The following is a 20285-nucleotide window of genomic DNA, read 5'->3' as shown; positions in this document are numbered from 1 at the left end:
TAGCGGCTTGGATGAGCGCACTATTGATCTTACAAAACATGACGTGCCACCACGACAAACCCCTACATCCGATACAGTGGAATCGCATCGGGCCGAGGGTGTCATATCAGCAGAAGATCAAAGAGTCGAGGATGAGGAAAGGACAAATGAGCATATGGAAGCAGCTAAGGTTCAACCGGAGGAGACAATAAAAGAGGCAAGTCAGCCTGTGGAACAGCCAAAAGAGCCTATGGCTGAAACCGAAGATGAGGAAAGCAGGCCTATAGATGAGCAAAAGGTTATGGATGAGGAAAGCAGGCCTCGGGACGAGCAAAATGATATGGATCAGGAAAGGATGTATGAGGCAAGCCGATCAACCTTGAATCAGGCAGAAAGGGCCATGGGGGAGACCCCTGATGAAGCTTTGAATGATGACTATGAAGATAAAGCGGAGGAGAGCAACAATGACATGAACACTACAGAGACCCAGTATGGACCCTTGCTACCTGTAGATACGGTTGTTCCGGTAATGTCTATTCAAGTATGGCAAAATATGTTCAGCTTCTAACTACTTATATGTACTTGTCAACTTTTACAGAGGTTGATTATCTTGGACGTCAATGGATTGCTGCTGATGCGGGTGCCTCTCGGTGACAGAGGACCCTTTGATGATTTGCAAACGTTTCGGATGGGAACTTGTCGAGTCGTGGTTCGTCCAGGAACCAAGGAGTTTATTGAGTTTCTTCTTCCGCGCTTCAGAGTTGGCATATGGTCTTCAATGCAAAGGCAAAACTTATCGCCACTAGTTGCAATAGTTTGCAGTGTATGCCAAGCTCACACGTCAGATTTTGCCTTTTTGTATGATCAAAGAAAATGCGTTACTGTTGAGGGCCACTACCACCCTAAAAAACCAGGATTACCTCTTTTGTACAAACCGTTTAGCCAAATCGGTGTACCCTTTGATGCAACTAATACACTACTAATTGACGATACTCCCGAAAAGGGAGAACTAAATCCGCCGGGAACAACCATCTCACCACCTTCTTTCGAGGGGCATTCCTTCGATTTTTACCTTGAAGATATTCTGATTCCATACTTACAGAAATTGTATCTCAGTCCATTGTTCACGGACGAGTTTGTACTTTCTAATGAATTAAGATGATTCTTCTATCTGTGTTTTTCTAATATATAGACAGAGAGAGAGAGAGAGAGAGAGAGAGAGAGAGAGAGAGAGAGAGAGAGAGAGAGAGAGAGAGAGAGAGATTTGACGTGGTAAACAAATGTATTTCAAGCACACTTTTTCACAGGGCACAATTGAAAAATGAGATCAATAAACTTCATGTCTTGAAAGTCATTTGTATACACTTGGGTTTACAAGAATATCTGTTACATTGACACTACTTCAACCCGACCATCCAACTCTTTGCACAAAATATCTTTTTCTCTTCGCCGCATCACCTTACGGCCAGCTAAGAAAAAGGAAAAATCTGATAGTTCCTTGTCCATTGACTCTTCAATGATGTCATTTCGCAAATGCTGAAGACTGCATAGCTCCCTTATTGTAACCACCAATAGTAGGCCATGCTCTTTATCAATCACTTCCACATCCACAGTAGGATTATCTTCCAAACCTGCAGAAACTTGGTCCATAGGAATGTACTTACCGTTTAGCATTTGTGATCGCATATACCAAAATGAGAGTAATAGTGATTGGCTTGCAATCATGTACTTGACAACTAGAGTATCAAGCGCGACCTCGCACCGTAAACCAATCTCTTCCTTTGCATACCATCCTTTGTCAAGAAGTTTGTCACAGGATGACTGCTGAAATGACTTGCACATGAACATAGTTTTTGTAACTCTGATGTTGTAGCTATGAAACAGCTCTATGAAGAGTGCAACAGGACAAAAGTTTGCAATTCGAACCAGTTTGGTAGGAACAGAGCTACGCAGAGACCTTTGTATATCCTTGTAGAGCTTACTTCGCATTGCCTCCACCATTGTTTCCTCGGGAACTGGCCAGTCCACAGTGTTCCAATCAGTCGGTAGAGGTAGTTTCACCAACATGCCATTCTTATTGCCTGAGCTGAGTTGGTAAAAGTGGTCATAAAAAAAGATTCCCTCATCAGCCAATCTTTTGGTGCTCCTCTCTGAATACTGTAGAGAACCAATATGGGCATGTACAACATGGAAGAGGCCTATTATGCACTCCACAGGCTCCCATTGCTCATAAGAAGAGGGATAAACATCTGCAATATATAAAAGAAGAGTTAAACTAAGAGTATCAATAAGTACAAATGACAAATCTAATGTAATTGAGTTGTGAAGAGTAGAGACATTACTCATAACAAGCGGGAGAAACATTGCAAAATATATAAGAAAAGTTATAATGAGAGTATCAGTAAGTTCACATGTCAAGAGTACTTACAATTGCAACGTGGTTGATGTATATTTGATACATTTCCACCGTTTGCTATCACCTCTGGATGGGTAAACACATGCTGAACAAGAACTTCCTTTACAGATCTTTTGCCGATCTCAACTTTGAAATCCAACACCCTGGCTTTCCATGCTGAGCGGTAAACGTTGATACCACTAAACCTCTTGGGTCTTCTTGGTTGCATGAGGACCCATGAACCTTTGTTTATCCTTTGTCCAACCCATTGGTTGTCTGCACTTATTGAAGCTGGTATTGTAATTGAGGATATGCTACTACTTGGCCTTCTAGGCAAAGTGCCGTTGTTGTTTGTTGGTGTGAGAGACAGTAAACACCTTGAGGCTCTTGGGCGAGAAGACGTGGATGCCATAACTCTCAGAGAAAAGCTTTAGTGGAGGGAGATTCACTTTGAAAGCATTCTAATGGAGGGAAAGTGTTTCAAAATTCCAATATCTTGTGCGGGCTTAATGGTCACCCTCCAGTACGTTAATGACCATGAGAGAATATCAGAAGTGGGACCACACGCAAGCACCTAAAAGCTCGGTAAAAGTAAAGAAATTACTATGCTACAATCCTAGTTTCGTGAAAGTTTTATGCTATTTTCCTATTTTTTGAGTTTTTCCAGGTACTTTTCTACGTAACGTAGCCTTCATGCTCATTGGACGCGCTCTATTTTTCTCTCTCTTCATATGGCCCTCTAAATGACCTCCAAAATTTCCTAATGCTCTATGGAAAGCACAAGCCAAGGTACCACTGTTCGCCCAAAACTGCAACTCAAAGGGGCTAAAAGAGCTGTTGTAACGCAGATTTCAGTGCTTCCGCTCACCCCCGATAAATGTCGGAGAGAAAGAGAGGATTGATGGGGTGTGGATATCTCATACGACAGCCGTTGGAGGGATGAAAACAGAGGAAAAATAGCACGGTTTTATGGCTGGAAAGAGTGTTGTGTGAAGAGGATACGGGCTGGCAATGCACCGGATGCAGAGACGGGAAGTTGAAGGCAAGATCAGAGGTAGCAAGCCTAGCATCCCCCTCTCTAGGCTAAAAATGCAGGTCCTTGTGCCACTTGATGGGGCTGCTTGTCGCCTCTCCAATTGCGGATCCTCCTTCACGGGCTCCAAAACAAGCATCCTTTCGTCAAACCGGTGTCTGTATGCAATTAACGCAAGGATGGAGAGTTAACGCAAAGGTGCAGATTAGGGAAGGCTTGTGTGTTGGCCGCCAAGAACAAGATCTTAGGGCTGATCTAAGGCAATCCCTTTGGGGATGAGAGAGAAGGGAGGACCGATGGCTGATCTGGCTCCATGGCATAGAAAACGTAGCCTGAGAGGTGAAAACGCTGGCTATTTGCAGAAAACACACGCAAAGTGGTAAAGACTGTGCATGAAGGTGTTGAGACTGAGAGATAGAGAGAAGAATACGACACCAAAAAAGTTGTCAAACCCTCCTGCGTAGGCCTCACTCTTGATGGCGAGAGTAGTCTACTATTGATTGCACAATCTCTACAATGCTATGGACTTGCCAGCAATGTCGACGACGATGAGGATGACGACAAGACAGGCTGGAATCTAAAAAAGTGCTCTCACCTCTGGCGGCATCAAGATCACACCCTACACGATCTCAATGAAGCCTACAACCTCTACAAGATCGCCAACAATCTAACTTCGGCACATGATCCTGCATCAGCTGCAGGCAGGCGAAGGTAAGCCTGATCAAATTTCCCTTACTCTGAAAGCAAAACCCACATGATCATAAGTGCAGAGTCGACATGGACGTGAACATGGCAAGAAAGACCATCCACGTGCATCTACGGAACATATTGTCAAACATTGTCTTTCCTATAGCACCACCTTTTCCCCTGATCGACAGCTTTCGGAAGGTTACCTTTATGGCAGGATGGCTCACCATAAATTTCCTAGTCTTCATGCTGCTACAACTGAACCTAGCATATATATCTACTCAAGTGGATGTCGAAGCCAACCTGTGTTGAGCAGTCAACAGAAGACTGCTATGAACACCACCGGATGGTGTCCTGCCAGGAGGTAGCATCATCCTCTCTGGAAAACACAAGCCAAGGTACTGCTGTCCACCCAAAACTGCAACTCCGAGGGTCTGAAAACTCTGTTGTAACGCAGATTTCAGCACTTCTGTTCACCCTTGATAGATGTCGGAGTGAAGGAGAGGCTTGATGGGGTGTGGATCTCCTGAAAACAGAGGACAACGACAAGGTTTTATGGCTGGAAACAGTGTTTTGTGAAGAGGATACGGGTTGGCAATGCACCGGATGCAAAGTCGGGAAGTCAAATGCAAGATGGGACGTAGAAAGACTAGCATCCCCTCTCCAAGCTAAAAACACAGGTCCCTTGTGCCGCTTGATGGGACTGCTTTTCCCCTCTCCAATTGCGGGTCCTCCTTCACGTGCTCCAAAACAAGTGTCCTTTCGTCGAACTGGTGTTTGTATGCGATTAACGCAAGGATGGAGAGTTAACGCAAAGGTGCAGATTAGGCAGGCTGCCAAAAACAAGATCTTAGGGCTGATCTGGGGTAATCCCTTTGGGGATGAGAGAGAAGGAAGGACTGATGGATGATCTAGCTCCATCGGACAGAAAATGCAGCCTGAGAGGTGAAAACGCTGGCTATTTGCAGAAAACATAGATAAAGCGGTAAACACTGTGCCTGAAGATGCTGAGACTGAGAGATAGAGAGAGAAGAATACGACACCAGCAAAGTTGTCAAACCCTCCTCCAAAGGCACCACTCTTGATGGCGAGAGCAGTCTACTATTGATTGCACAATCTCTACAATGCTATGGACTTGTCGATGATGTCCAACGACAATGAGGATGACGACAAGACGGGTTGGAATTTGAAAAAACGCTCTCACCTCTGCCGGCATCAAGCTCACACCGTGCGCGATCTCACTGAAGCCTACAACCTCTACGAGATCGCCAATGATCTAACTCCGGCTCATGATCCTGCATCAGCTGGTGCAGGCAAAGCTGAGCCTGATCAAATTGGCCTTACTCTGGAAGCAAAATCCACGTGATCATAAGTGTAGAGTGGATGTGGACGTGAACATGGCAAGAAAGCTCGTCCGCTATGCATCTATAAAACATATTGTCAAACATCATCTTGCCTATAGCACAACCTTTTTCCCTGATCGATAGCTTTGTGAAGGTTACCTTTATGGTAGGATGGCTCACCATAAATTTCCTAGTCTTCATGCTGCTACAACTGAACCAAGCATACATGTCTACTCAACCAGATGTTGAAGACAACTTGTGCTGAGTAGTCAACAAAAGACCGCAATGAACACCATCGGATGGTGTCTTGCCAGGAGGTAGCATCATCCTCTGTGGAAAACACAAGCGAAGGTACTGCTGTCCACCCAAAACTGCAACTCCAAGGGGTTGAAAATGCTGTTGAAATGCAGATTTCAGCGCTTCCGTTCGCCCTCGATAGATGTCAAAGCAAAGAAGAGGCTTGATGGGGTGTGAATCTCTCTTACCATAGCCGTCTGAGGGCTAAAAACAAAGAAAACACAACAAGGTTTTAAGGCTGGAAATAGTGTCATGTGAAGAGGATACGGGTCTGCAATGCACCGGTGTTGGGGTATAAAGCCCAATGTGGTCGCCCAAGTAAGTGGGAGGGCCACCAGGTATGTATACATATTCTTTTGTAAAAACCTAATAAGAACTCACTATGCTCTACACATTACAGTAGAGCGAGTTCACCATATCGTCGTGCTCTTCTTCTCGCACTCTCTCTTGCATCGCACTTCCGCTCGTACTCCTTCAGCTGGTATCAGAGCTCAGATCGAGGCTCGGGGCAGCATTTGTAGGTAGCCAAAGTCACCAGCTCAGATTGGAGTGAGATTCAACAGGCGAAGATACGGCCCAAATTCCTATGGGCAAACTCGAAGGGCTTGGTGTTCTCAGAATTTCATTATGAGGTCATCTCGGCCACCGTTCGGCTTCGACAAAGTTCTGCGCATGCCATTCTTGACTACGTGGTCTCAGCGGGTGCAGATCCTACTCTGCAAATTTGGGATTTTCGGCCTACGATTGCAGGTGCTAAGGATATAGACACTCCTAGAGTGTTGATTTGTGGCTGTCTACACATCGAAGGACGGCTCACAGTTCTTGGAGGCGTGTCACATACGACACGGGCGTATCTACACACAGACTGTAGGCGACATCCACTAGTTCATCAGGTAGCTTGTGTTTGCTGCTTGATATTCCAGATTTCATCGTGACAATATTGCAGGTACTTCCACATGGGATGTATTGTCAGAGATGATGTATGTTTGTTGAGGGTTTGTTGGCTGTGAGTCACGCAGCAAACAACCACCGCAGCGATTACAACATACAGTGGGAAATTTGTGGATGTATGACTTTGTGGGAAGTCTATGTACTGTCAAATTTACTGCTGCCTTTGTTGAGGGTCGAGTGAGGTTTTATTGTGCTGGGGGATTCTCGAATGTTGAGATCCTTTCGATGATACAGGTCTTGGAGCGATCCCTCGAGCACCCTTAGATAGGCAGCTAGGATGTATTGACTGTGAGTTAGACAGTTGGGATTGCATCTTTTCTTTAGTGCCGTTGAGGCATTGTCGTAGTCTATGCTTACAGGACAGTGCAGGACAGTGAGAGACAGTACAGGTGCAAGACAGGTTTACCCACAGCTTATAGTGTTAGAGAGATAGTGGTTCTTTGAGCTGTTTTTGGTCTGTTTTTTAGTACACCAGAGCCATTTTACAAAGGAGACTTTGCCAAAATTTTTGCAGAATCTGAAGCTTTCTTGGTTCATTTGACAGGTTGATATTGGTTCAGAGGTCATTTTACAGGGGAAACTCTGCCGAAGTTTTCCCAGGAAAGTAAACTACTGTGAAGCGTAGCTATGGCTGGATCACAGGACACTGCTCTTTACAATATCAAGAAGCTGGATGGAACCAATTTCCCATTGTGGAAGAAGCAGATTTGGCATGTGTTGGTACAAAAGAAGCAGATAAAACCTATTAAGCTCAAGGGGATAAAACCAGAAGATATGGACGAAGATGAATGGAGCAAAATGGATGAATTGGCACTTTCTACCATTATGCTGACTTTGGCAGAAAGCGTTTACTTCAATGTAGCAGACAAGATGTCGGCTTATCAAGCATGGTTAAAGCTGATTGATCTTTATGAGAAGCAGAGTGCAGCTTCACAGGTATACTGGCTTAAGAAGCTTGTTGACTTGAAGATGAAAGAAGGGACACCTATGTCCAATCATCTGAATGAATTCAACACAATCTATAGTCAGTTGTCAACTCAAGGTGTCAAGTTTGAGGAACTTGTTAGAGCTATGTTCCTGTTGATCACATTGCCGAAAAGTTGGAACACTTTTCGCACAGCTTTGAGTAATTCTGCACCTCCAGATGGTTTGAACATAGCAGGTGTAGAAGGAAGTCTACTTACTGAAGAAACCAATAGAAAGACAATGTACAAAGGCAAAGGAACAGCCTTAGTTGTCAGGGGAAGGACCAAAGAAAAGTACAAAGGTGGAAAGAGGAATCAGTCTCGTAGCAAGTCCCGCAGTGCTAAAGGCAAAAGTGACATAGAATGCTAGCATTGTGGCAAGAAGGGTCACATGAAAAGAGACTGCAGAGAATGGAAAGCAGAAAAAGGCAAAGAGAAAGCTGAAGACCATGGTGAGAAGAACAAGTCCTCAGTGAAGATTCAAGAAATAAATGTGACAAACACTGTTGCAGAGGATGACAGTTTAGTGTTAGGAGACATCTACTTTTTGAAGAATACAATGGACTCAGCTCTTCTTACAGCATCTGATGGAAATGCACTGAGTGATTGGATTATAGACTCAGGGGCATCACTTCATGTGTCTCCAAACAAGGAGTGTTTTACCTCTTATGTGACCACTAAAGATCATGTTCGGCTAGGCAATGGGCAGACATGTGAGATCTTAGGTGTTGGAGATGTTCAATTGAAGTTTCAGAATGGCTCTTCTTTCACGCTGAAGAATGTGAGACATGTTCCCGCAATTACAAAGAGATTGATCAGCACAGGTTTACTTGATGATGCTGGCTACGTCACCACTTTTGGACAGAACATGTGGAAGATATCCAAGGGTTCTATGATAGTAGCACAGGGTGTAAAGTCTAGAGGACTTTACATGATTTATGTATCAAATGTCTCTAAAATTGTAATCAATGTAACCGAGCAGCTGAACGTTTCTTTGTGGCACAGCCGGTTAGGACATATGTCCAAGAAGGGAATGGAAATTTTGTCTCGTTCTTGTTATTTGCCTGGCTTTTCATTATGATTTTGAATTCTGTGAACATTGTCTGTATGGTAAGCAAACACAGCAGCCACATAAGCATAGAAGCAGTAGAAGAGTTACACAGTTGGCACTTGTTCATAGTGATTTGTGTGGACCTATGCCTAACCTATCTCTAGGGGGAGCTTCTTACTTTATGACATTTATAGATTATTACTCGAGGAAAGTATGGGTTTACTTTCTCAAGCACAAGGATCAAGCGTTTAGTGTTTTCAAAACGTTTGTGACACTTGTGGAGAATCAGAGTGGCAAGAAGCTTAAATGCTTACGCACTGACAATGGTGGAGAGTATGTTTCAAAGGCCTTTCAGGACTTTTGTGAGTCAAAAGATATAAAACGTGAACTTACTGCTCCTTACAATCCTCCTCAAAATGGTGTTGCTGAGAGGATGAATAGGACCATACAAGAGAAGGTCAGAAGTATGTTGTCTAATGCACAGCTGCCAAATGGGTTTTGGGCTGAAGCTGTATCAACAGTTGTTCATCTTATAAATAGATCTCCTAGAAAGGTTTTGCAGAAGGATTTAGTGGCAGAGTTGGTATGGTCAGGCAAGGTGCCCTCATACAAGCATCTCAGAGTCTTTGGATGTGAGGCATATACTCACTTTGCAAAGGAATTTAGGAACAAACTTGAGCCAAAGAGTAGAAAGTGCATCTTTCTAGGCTATAGTAATTCTAGTGCGATGGGGTATAGACTTTGGGATCCCGAATCCAGAAAGGTTATCCACAGCAATGATGTTCACTTTAATGAAGCCAAATATCATTCTAAACCAGAGAGGGTTGAGGAGATTAGAAGAGTTGTCTTCCAAGAAGATGGACCTGCACGTGCAAGACAAAATGTCAGGGCTCAAGAGGAGCAAGGAAAGGATAGAGTGGAACCACAGAATGTGGTTGAGCCTGAGCCACCTATTGTGCGTAGATCTGGACGTGTCACGTGACGTCCTGATAGGTTTATTCCATCTATGAACTATGTCATGTTGACTGATTGCAATGAGCCTTCATTTTACAAGGAAGCACTGCAAATGAAGGACTCCAGGAATTGGCAATTGGCCATGCAGTCAGAGATGACAGATCTGCATAAAAACCAGACATGGAAGCTAGTTAAATTACCACAGGGCACAAAGGCTCTACCTTGTAAATGGGTTTACAGGTATATAGTCACCGCTCATGATAGTCAGCCAAAGTACAAAGCAAGGCTTGTTGCCAAGGGCTTTAAGCAAGAGCAAGGCATTGACTTTGATGAAGTCTTCTCTTCGGTGGTCAAGATGACTACATTGAGATGCTTTCTTGCATTGGTTGCCATATTAGATTTGGTGTTGCACCAAATGGATGTCAAGACAGCGTTCTTGCATGGTGATTTAGATGTGGAAATTTACATGCAGCAGCTAGAAGGGTTTGTTGAGAAAGGCAAGGAAGATTGGGTATGCCAGTTGTTAAAGAGTCTTTATGGCTTAAAACAATCACCGAGGGCATGGTACCATAAATTCCACAAGTTTATGCTTTCTCAAGGCTACAAACGTAGTGAGTTCGATCACTGTCTATATACAAAGAAGGCTAAGGATGGTAGTTTGCTGATCCTTATTTTGTATGTGGATGACATGTTGATTGCTGGCAAGCACTTGGAAGAAATTTCAGCTTTGAAGTCAAAGATAGAAAAATCGTTTGACATGAAAGACATGGGTGAGGCAAGTCATATACTTGGTATGCGCATTGAAAGAGACAGATCAAAGAAGTTGATTTGGTTGTCTCAAACAGAGTATATTTGACAAGGTTTTGCAACATTTCAATATGGAGAAGGGAAAGGCATTGAGTGTTCCATTGCCACCATATGTGAAACTTAGCAAACAAGATTGTTCTGTGTCAAAGGAAGAACAGGCGGAAATGGATAAGATTACATATGCTTCTGCAGTGGGTAGCTTAATGTATGCAATGATTGCTACTCACCCAGACATTGCATTTGTAGTGGGAGTAGTAAGTCGATACATGTCAAACCCAGGCAAGAAACATTGGGAGGCAGTGAAAGGAATATTGAGATACTTGAAAGCTACAAAGAGTATGTGTATATGCTATGGGAGTCAGGAGATAAGTGTAAAGGGTTTTACAGACTCAGATTATGCAGGTGACTTAGACAACTGAAGGTCTACGTCAGGGTATGTCTTTACATTGGCTGGTGGAGCAGTATCATGGAAATCTAGATTACAAGATTGTGTTACTCAGTCTACTACAGAGGCTGAATATGTTGCAGCATCAGAGGCATGCAAAGAATCAATTTGGCTTAATCAACTAGTAACAGATTTGGGAATCAAAGAAGAGATGTCTGTGTTATATTGTGATAGTCAGAGTGCTATACAATTGGCTCGCAATCCAGTTTATCACTCAAAGACAAAGCATGTGGATGTGAAGTATCATTTCATCAGGGAAATGCTCGAGGATAAGCAACTTCAACTTGTCAAAGTTCACACCACAGAAAATCCTGCTGATCTACTTACAAAAGGACTTCCCTCAGAGAGCTTTGCGCATTTTTGCAAGCACTTACGTGTAGGGTAGTATATCACTTCTCTACATCTCTTGTATATTAGCTTGCATAGTATCTTCTCTCACACTTAAAGTACCACATTGGACTTTAAGTGGGAGGTTGTTGGGGTATAAAGCCCAATGTGGTCGCCTAGGTAAGTGGGCGGGCCGCCAGGTATGTACACATATTCTTTTGTAAAAACCTAATAAGAACTCACTATGCTCTACACATTACAGTAGAGCGAGTTCACCATATCGTCGTGCTCTTCTTCTCGCACTCTCTCTCGCGTCGTACTTCCGCTCGAACTCTTGGGGTATAAAGCCCAATGTGGTCGCCCAGGTAAGTGGGCGGGCCGCCAGGTATGTACACATATTCTTTTGTAAAAACCTAATAAGAACTCACTATGCTCTACACATTACAGTAGAGCGAGTTCATCAGATCGTCGTGCTCTTCTTCTCGCACTCTCTCTCGCGTCGCACTTCCGCTCGTACTCCTTCAACCGGATGCAAAGCCGGGAAGTGGAAGGCAAGATCAGAGGTAGAAAGCTCAGCATCCCCCTCTCTAGGCTAAAAACGTAGGTCCATTGTGCCCTTTGATGGGGCTACTTTTACCCTCTCCAATTGTGGGTCCTCCTTCACGTTATGAGTGGGATGAAAACACACACAGCACCTCTATAACAACCCAACACACACTCTTGGGAAGATACACACACACACACTAGGGGGCACCACTCGGCGTAGACAACACACCTTGTCGAGACAAGGAACACACCTCTGGAGTGAGAGGAGAGAGACTATCCACTTGCCCACTCCACACAGACACACACACACACACACACCCACCCAAAAAACTCAGCTCAAAAGAGGAGAATTTCTAATTTTTCGATACAAATGAGCTTGGGCCAACACCAATGGGGCAAATAGTTCACACAATATAGGTAAAATAAGCCAGATACAATCACAAACTGGAGCAGAAACTTCGCTCATAGGAGAAAATTACACAGAAAAACAGCAGGAAAAGAGTGAGGAATTTGAAAAAATGGATAGCGCCATCGCGTTCGGAACGGCCCAAAACCCCAGTCTACAATGTCAAAGTGCTCAAACCCGACCTCGGATGAGCAGTTTACGGCCAAAACAGGCTCCAAAAACACCAAAAACACACCTGCGGCTGTTCCTCCTCTCTTCTCCATGTTTTTTTTGGTCTTCTCTCTGTTTTTTCAGTTCCCACACTTAGCGTTATTACTTGGGCACCCTTGGCCTTTTAGATGACCTCAAACGGACCCCGAACAGGCCAAAAATTGACCTCGCAATGCATAGTTGTCACCTTTTTGCATCATTCGCACACCTGGCACTCAGCTTTTTTCCAAAAATGCATCTCGCCACCACGTGAAGGGGCCCCAAAAATTGGTCCTAATGATGACTTTTCTGCATAACTCTCACAAGAAAACACCTACGTTGTGTCCGTCCTCATCCGCATGCAAATATTGACCTCGTTCGCCCTCCTGACGCCACTAGATGCCATCTGATGCACCTGCTTACCTCATGTCGTCGGCCCGCGGATAGATTCCTCGAGATGTTTTAGGTGCTATAAACTCCTCATTATTGTAGAAAAAACACACTGGTACTGGTAATAGTGAAAATCGATGCACTATGTACATGCTGTCCTACCTGTACACATGTGGGCCCCACGTAACCACCTGGCTATGGAAATTGGGCAATCCTTTATTCGATGCACCATGCATGTGTATGTACATATGTGCAATCCCTTGCTCCAAAAAACTCCTGACATAATTTGCCCATCCCGTAGCCTGCTAGATCATTCATGATCAGCAGCAGCAAAAAGAGATATGAGACTCGCCGCATCACAGGTCTCCTCATCCCTCACCAACACTCCTTGATCCACATACAGCTCATCCTGCTCGACCATCATCAACTTGACATGATACAATTTAAGACACAATCCATTTACCCTTGACTTATGTAGAAACCCGTCCAGGTTAGCAAACTGATATGTACCATTCGGGAAACACTCCACTACCTTGAAAGGGCCTTCCTACTTAATTTGAAACTTCTTTTGGAAGGTGTTATCCAGCTTACTGTTGTAGCGCAAAACCAAGTCATGTTTCTTGATACCCTTACTTTTGACCTTTTCGCTTATCTTTGCCAAAGCCTTATCCTGCATCTGCCCATAATGATCCAATGCGCTCATCCTATCCAACTGGACCTCTTGTAGCTGCAAGAGCCTCTCTTTGAATGCATCACTAGGCGGCCCAAGCAAGTTCTCTAACATCTTGACCGCAGGCAACTCTACCTCCACAAGCAATAGTGCTTCCTTTCCATACACCAAATGAAATGGAGTAAACCCTGGACTTGTCTTCACCGAAGTACGGTAAGCCCATAATGCACTAGGCAATTCCAAATCCCAATTCTTTCCTTGGTGCTCGGTCACTTTAGAAAGAATTTGTACCAACTCACCATTGAATCTTTCATTTAAGCCATTACACTGCGGGTAATAAGCAGTGGTATGCTGGTGCCTAATCTTCATCTTTGTGCATAAGAAGTCTAGCAGTTTAGCTCTAAATCCTGGCCCCTTATCTGAAAGTAGCTCTAATGGCACCCCAAACTTGCAACATATTTCATCATACACAAATTTTGCCACATCCTTTGCAGTGATCTGTTTTACTGCTATACCCTCTGTCCATCTAGAGAGATAGTCCACTGCCGTCAAAATATAGCTTTTGCCCCTGCTTGTGATAGGTAACACGCCTATTGCATCAATCCCCCACTTTTCAAACACATCAAACTCCATAATGGTTTTTCATAGCTCTGGCTTCAACACTCTCTTCCCAAATGCTTGACACCTATTGCAAGACCTACACCAATGGTGAACATCCTTGTGCAAACTAGGCCATACATACCCCTCTTGCAATATCTTATGCAAGGTGATCTTTAGAGCAAAATGGCCACCACATGCGCCTTCATGATTCTCTTCCAACACTCTGTAAAGCTCCTCCCGCCAAGGTACACGTCTCAACACGAGATCAGCCCCTTTCATGTATAAAACATCACCAATCAATTTGTACCTGTATGCTCTACGCACAAAGCCATAGTTCTTAGACTTCTGAATCTCCTTTGGAATGATTCCTGTTAGCAAAAACTCCTCTTCTTGAGCCAAACTTTCCCGGCCATGATAAAGAGGTAAAGTGGTCCTCAACACAAATAGCTCCCCAATCATGCCTTGAGCTGCTTCATGTGCCTCTCCATTTAGAGCACGTTCAATGTGTCTGATGCTCCATGCTTCAAACTTTTTTAACAGGCCTTTAATTCTGAAGCACATTTCCTTCAATGAGGTGTTCTTGCTCTTCCACACACCCAGCACTTGCTTCACCACTAACAAGGCATCACCTTTTATGCTCAACCTTCGAACCCCATGCTTCAAACAAATGTGTAATCCGGCTTCCAGAGTAGCATATTCAGCCTCATTGTTACTATGAGCATCCAATTTGAACCCTCTCTTGCATACTAGCTTCCCCTCTGGATCATAAAGTGCTATACCCCCTGAAGCTGCATCATGGCTCTTTCTGTATGAACCATCAAAGAACAACACATGTGCATTGCTGATATGTGGCACTTCTTCAACTACCTTTCTCACCACCTCTTCCTTAACAATAAGGGGATTCTCCTTGTAGGTCAACAAATCCACTAGAAAAGAGAACTCAAACTCTTGCAGCTCAATTACCCATTTCTTCACCACATTTGACATGTTAGTACCATTAATTAACTGTGGAAAAAAGGCATAACTCGTCAAGAAAACAAAAGGCCGTGGTAGCAAGTAATGACGAAATCGTCGACAAGCAAATACTACACTGGCCATCACTAGCTCTACTTCCGAGAACTTTCTCTCCGCTACCAACTTCACTCGGCTTGCACAATACACTGGCCTCATATAATGGCTGCCCTTCCCCTTTTGCAATAGCATGGCTCCAATGGCATCATCCCCTACTGAGGGATTTACATAAAAAACTTTCTCCCAATCAGGAGCCTGCATGGCTGACAAACCCCCTAACACCTCTTTCACCTCTTGAAACACTTCTTCACACTTGTCATCCCATTGCAATGGATCATGCTTTGCCACTTGTTGTAATGGATAACGAATCTGAGAAGACAATGGAATAAACCTTGCCATGTACTTCACTTTGTCTATAAAGGTTGCCAATTGCTTCGTACTCGTAGGTGATGGAAGAAGAATAATAGACTTAACCTTATCTGGATCAGCCTCAATGCCATTTTCTGACACCATATGGCCCAATAACTTCACCCTTGGTTGTGTTAGATGACATTTCTTTGGATTTAGTTATCCTCCACATTCATCATATCGAGCCAATACCATCTGTAGCTTCTCATGGTGTTCAACCCTACTGCTATAAACACAGAAGTCATCCATAAAAGCTTTAACACAACTACCAATGAATGGTTCCAACACCCAATTTGCTCTCTCTTGATAGAAGGAAGGTCCATTTGACAACCCAAATGGCAATACTGTGTAGCAATAGCAACCCCATGGCGTAATAAAAGTTGTCTTTGTGCGGTCTTTAAGAGCAATCTTTAATTGAAAATAGCCGGAAAAACCATCACACACACTGTACCTCTCATAACCTGCCACTGAATCCAAGATCTGATCGATGAATGGAAGAGGATATGGGTTCTTCTTAGTGGCTGCGTTTAAGGGTTTAAAACCCACACAAATTCTCCACTTCCCATCCTTCTTTGGACTGACTACAACTGGACTCACCCATTGTGTGGTCTCCACAGGGACTATGAACCCTGCCTTCAACAACTTGTCCACCTCTTCTCGCAAGGCTTCCATTTGCTCTTGCAAGGCTTCCATTTGCTCTTGACCCATCCTTCTTAGGCTTTGTCTCACTGGCTTAGCACCTTCTTTCAGCTCTATATGCATCTCTTCGCCCTTGAACCCTCTGATCTCTTCATATGAAGTAATGAACAAATCAGGAAAACTAGCCAGCATGTGCAAATATATCTCCTTCTCCATAGCTGAGAGGTCTCCACTGATCATTTGTGTCATCAATTCCTGCTTCTTTGACAACTCAACCTTGGTTTGCATCAGCCCTTCAATCACTTCATAAGGCCCTTCACTTTCATCTTCAACCTCATTCGCAAATGCAACTAAACCAAACTCTTGGATTTCCTTGTCCATCAAAAGAAATGCAACATCAGCATCCTCATCACTGCTGGTAGTGCTATCATTGTCCTCATCTGTCACCGTGGAAGAGTCTTCATCACTAAACTCATCCTCATCTTCATAAAGCTCCTCTAATCGTTTCCTTGTGTCCATATTATAAAGCTTCTTGGTACGTGTCTTTCCATAGAGGCTAATCATACCATGTCGCCAATCTTGAACAGCTCCCACTGCACGTAACCATGGTCTGCCCAGTATAATAGGATATGCTCCCAACCCTGCTGGCATCACATGAAAATCAACCACTGCCTTTGCATCATATGCCTCCACTTCTAAGCTCTTTACAACACCCAAGCATTTTACTTTTTGATGGTTTGCCAATCTGATCCGAAAACTTGACACCCCAGCCACTGTGAGACCCATCTTCTCAACGCATGAGTGTGTTATGACGCATATTTGGGCTCCGCCATCCACATAACCTTGTCCCAAATTTTTCCTTTTATGCCACACATCTACTATTGGACAAATGTCTCGTAGCTCATCCATTGCCAACACCTTTACTGAACCTCTCTCTGGCTCTTTCTCCATTGGGTTAACCATCCTCTTCCACTATCGCTTTAGCTTAGGCACCATCTCTATAAGCTGCCCAAAAGTAACATCTACCTTCCTGCTCGTCAGATCCTCCTTCAAGTCATAACTTAATTGCCCATCCCCTAGTGGAAAATCTGAAACATGAAACTTTCGACGAGCTCTCCTTTTCCTCTTGGCCTTTACATCCTCGCCTTCATGGCTCTTTCCTTTCTTCTTACTAGGACCTGGGGCACTTCTTCCTTCCTTATCCTCTGTGGTCCTCTTCCCAATAGGCATCACTAATGTATCCTCTAGCTTTGATGCCTTCTCCAAGGTGACTACACTTAGCACTTTTGTCTTTCCCTTTTCCTCCTGGGTCAGTCCATTGGTTCCTTCATCTCCCTTAATTTCGATGCCATAATCATTTGACCTAGTTAACACCTGTCTTGGCAATGGATACATGTCTCCCCCCATCCTTGGTGGCTTATCACATTGCGGACTGATGTGACCTAACTCTCCACAATTATAACATGTGGGCGTCTGCCTCCAAAACCTACCATTGCTTTGTCCAACGCCATTCCTAGGTCTTTCTTCACCTCCTGGCTCATTTGCATACCTCCCTCGACCTCAATTATTTTCCACTTGACCTAGCATGTTTAGGCTGAGATTATTCATCAAATCTACCACTTGCCTAATGTCTTGCCTTAGCCCATCATCTTGCACTGATGTAGTGACCACTGCTGGCATAACCTGAGTAGTAAGAGGAACCACTGGTTCATGATGAACCCCTGACATGCGACCTTGTAAAGACTGTATAGGCTGAAATTCAAACCTCATTGGCAAAGACTCCACCCCTAACTGGCTCATTTTCCTCAGCTTCCACTCTTTGTTCCTTGCTACCTCTAGTGCATCCTCATATGTCCTAGTCTTCTTTAGCTCCACTCTCCAACGTATATTCTCCCAAAGACCAGCCAAGAACCTGTCCTTCTTCATCATGTCAGGCGGGGGTACTTGTGGTGCTAAAGCCTTGCACATTCCCTCCCATGCCAATGAAAACTTACGTATGTACGCATCTACTGGCTCACCTTCCTTTTGCACCAAAGCCTGTACTTCTTGCCACACTTTGTCAGGATCTTCTATCTTCACAAACTCCACTTCCAACCCATGTCGTAGATTGTCCCAACTGAACCTTACAGGTGGATCAGCCACACGCAACTCCTCTTCAAATTCTTTAGACCAAACTCGTGCATCACTCTTCAAACAAATTTGGAGAAGGCGTAACATTTGCGTAGGGTCATGAATCTGGTTGCTAATGCAGGCAACCTCCATCTTTTCCAAAAATTCTTCCACATATTCATCACTTCTTCCATGAAACTCCGGATAAGAGAAATCCATGGCTACCCAAATTATGATGCTTTGAGAACCCCTTCGAACACACGTGCAAGAACCCAAAACTTTTCACTACCCAATCCCCAGAAACTTCAATGGAGCTCAAGTTTAGATAAGGACAAACACATGCACATCAAATGAGTTTTCATAGTTGATCATCGGAATTACAACAGGCAAAGGACATTCCAAGATCTCTCGTAATCTTCTTGGCCCGAACATAAAGACTATGTGCTGCTGGAAAAAAATCTTCCTGGACACATGAACATTTATCTGGATTCTTTGAGTTAAATGAAAAGGAGTGAATTGAGGGCCATTTTGATCATCCATTAAAGCCAACCATGAAGCTCCCAAGAAAGCACACCTGTCTTATCCTCTGATTTTGCCAAAATTTCAGCAGCATAACAGCATAAATGGCTCAAAATGCCAAAAAACCAGCCATCATAACTTGGGAAAATTTCGACAGAGTTTCCCCAGAAGTAGAGCAGTAGGAACCCAAAATATAGACTGTCTATGTATGCATAAACTGTCAACAATAGAACCTGAGCATCAAGTAGGACTCACTAGTACATAGCCTATGGCAAGGTCACAAAAAGGGTGCTCCAGCTACCTGTATCACTGAAAGGATCTCCACATTTGAGAATCCCCCAGCTCAATAAAAACCTCACGCCATCGACCCTCACACGAAGGCTAATGCAAATCGCATATAGTTAAGTCTCAGAAATGACTATCTTCCAGATCAAGTCTCAGAAATGGCTGGGGCTGCCAAATACAACCAAGTATGGCTCCACAAATGCGTACAATGGCAGTTTCCAAAAGTAACGTACAATCCAATAGACAATGCGCTCAAATAAGCGCCAAGTGATACATACCCACAACAACTGCAAGTGACATCACTGCTAGTATATCACTGTACTCCAGCTACCTGTACCTGTGTGAATCACTTGTACCTGTACTTGTCCCTGTAACCTGTAACCTGTAACCTGTAATCTGCAACCTGAAGCAGAAGGTACTCGAAGAAGATCCTCAGTGGGGGCACCAAAATAATGTGAGCGGGATGAAAACACACACAACACCTCTATAACGACCCAACACACACTCTTGGGAAGATACACACACACACACTAGGGGGCACCACTCGGCGTAGACAACACACCTGGCCGAGACAGGGAACACACCTCTGGAGTGAGAGGAGAGAGACTATCCACTAGCCCAGTCCACACAGACACACACACACACACACCCAAAAAACTCAGCTCAAAAGAGGAGAATTTCTGATTTTTAGATACAAATGAGCTTGGGCCAACACCAATGGGGCAAATAGCTCACACAATATAGGTAAAATAAGCCAGATACAATCACAAAATGGAGTAGAAACTTCGCTCATAAGAGAAACTTACACAGAAAAACAGCAGGAAAAGAGTGAGGAATTTGTTTGGCAAAATGGATAGCACCATCGCGTCCGGAACGGCCCAAAACCCCAGTCTACAATGTCAAAGTGCTCAAATCCGACCTCGGATGAGCAGTTTACGGCCAAAACAGGCTCCAAAAACACCAAAAACACACCTGCGGCTGTTCCTCCTCTATTCTCAACGTTTTTTCTGGTCTTCTCTCTGTTTTTTCAGTTCCCACACTTAGCTTTATTACTTGGGCACCCTTGATCTTTTAGATGACCTCAAACGGACCCCGAACAGGCCAAAAACTGACCTCGCAGTGCATAGTTGTCACCTTTTTGCATCATTCGCACACCTGGCACTCAGCTTTTTTTCAATAATGCATCTCGCCACCACGTGAAGTGGCCCCAAAAAGTGGTCCTAATGATGAACTTTCTGGATAACTCTCACAAGAAAACACCCACGTTGTGTCCGTCCTC

This window comes from Adiantum capillus-veneris, chromosome 9 (genome assembly GCF_014529385.1).
Source record: "Adiantum capillus-veneris isolate H3 chromosome 9, ASM1452938v2, whole genome shotgun sequence".
NCBI classification, from domain to species: Eukaryota; Viridiplantae; Streptophyta; class Polypodiopsida; order Polypodiales; family Pteridaceae; genus Adiantum; species Adiantum capillus-veneris.
The sequence above is the reverse complement of the archived record's forward strand: the minus strand, read 5'-3'. Positions refer to the sequence as shown.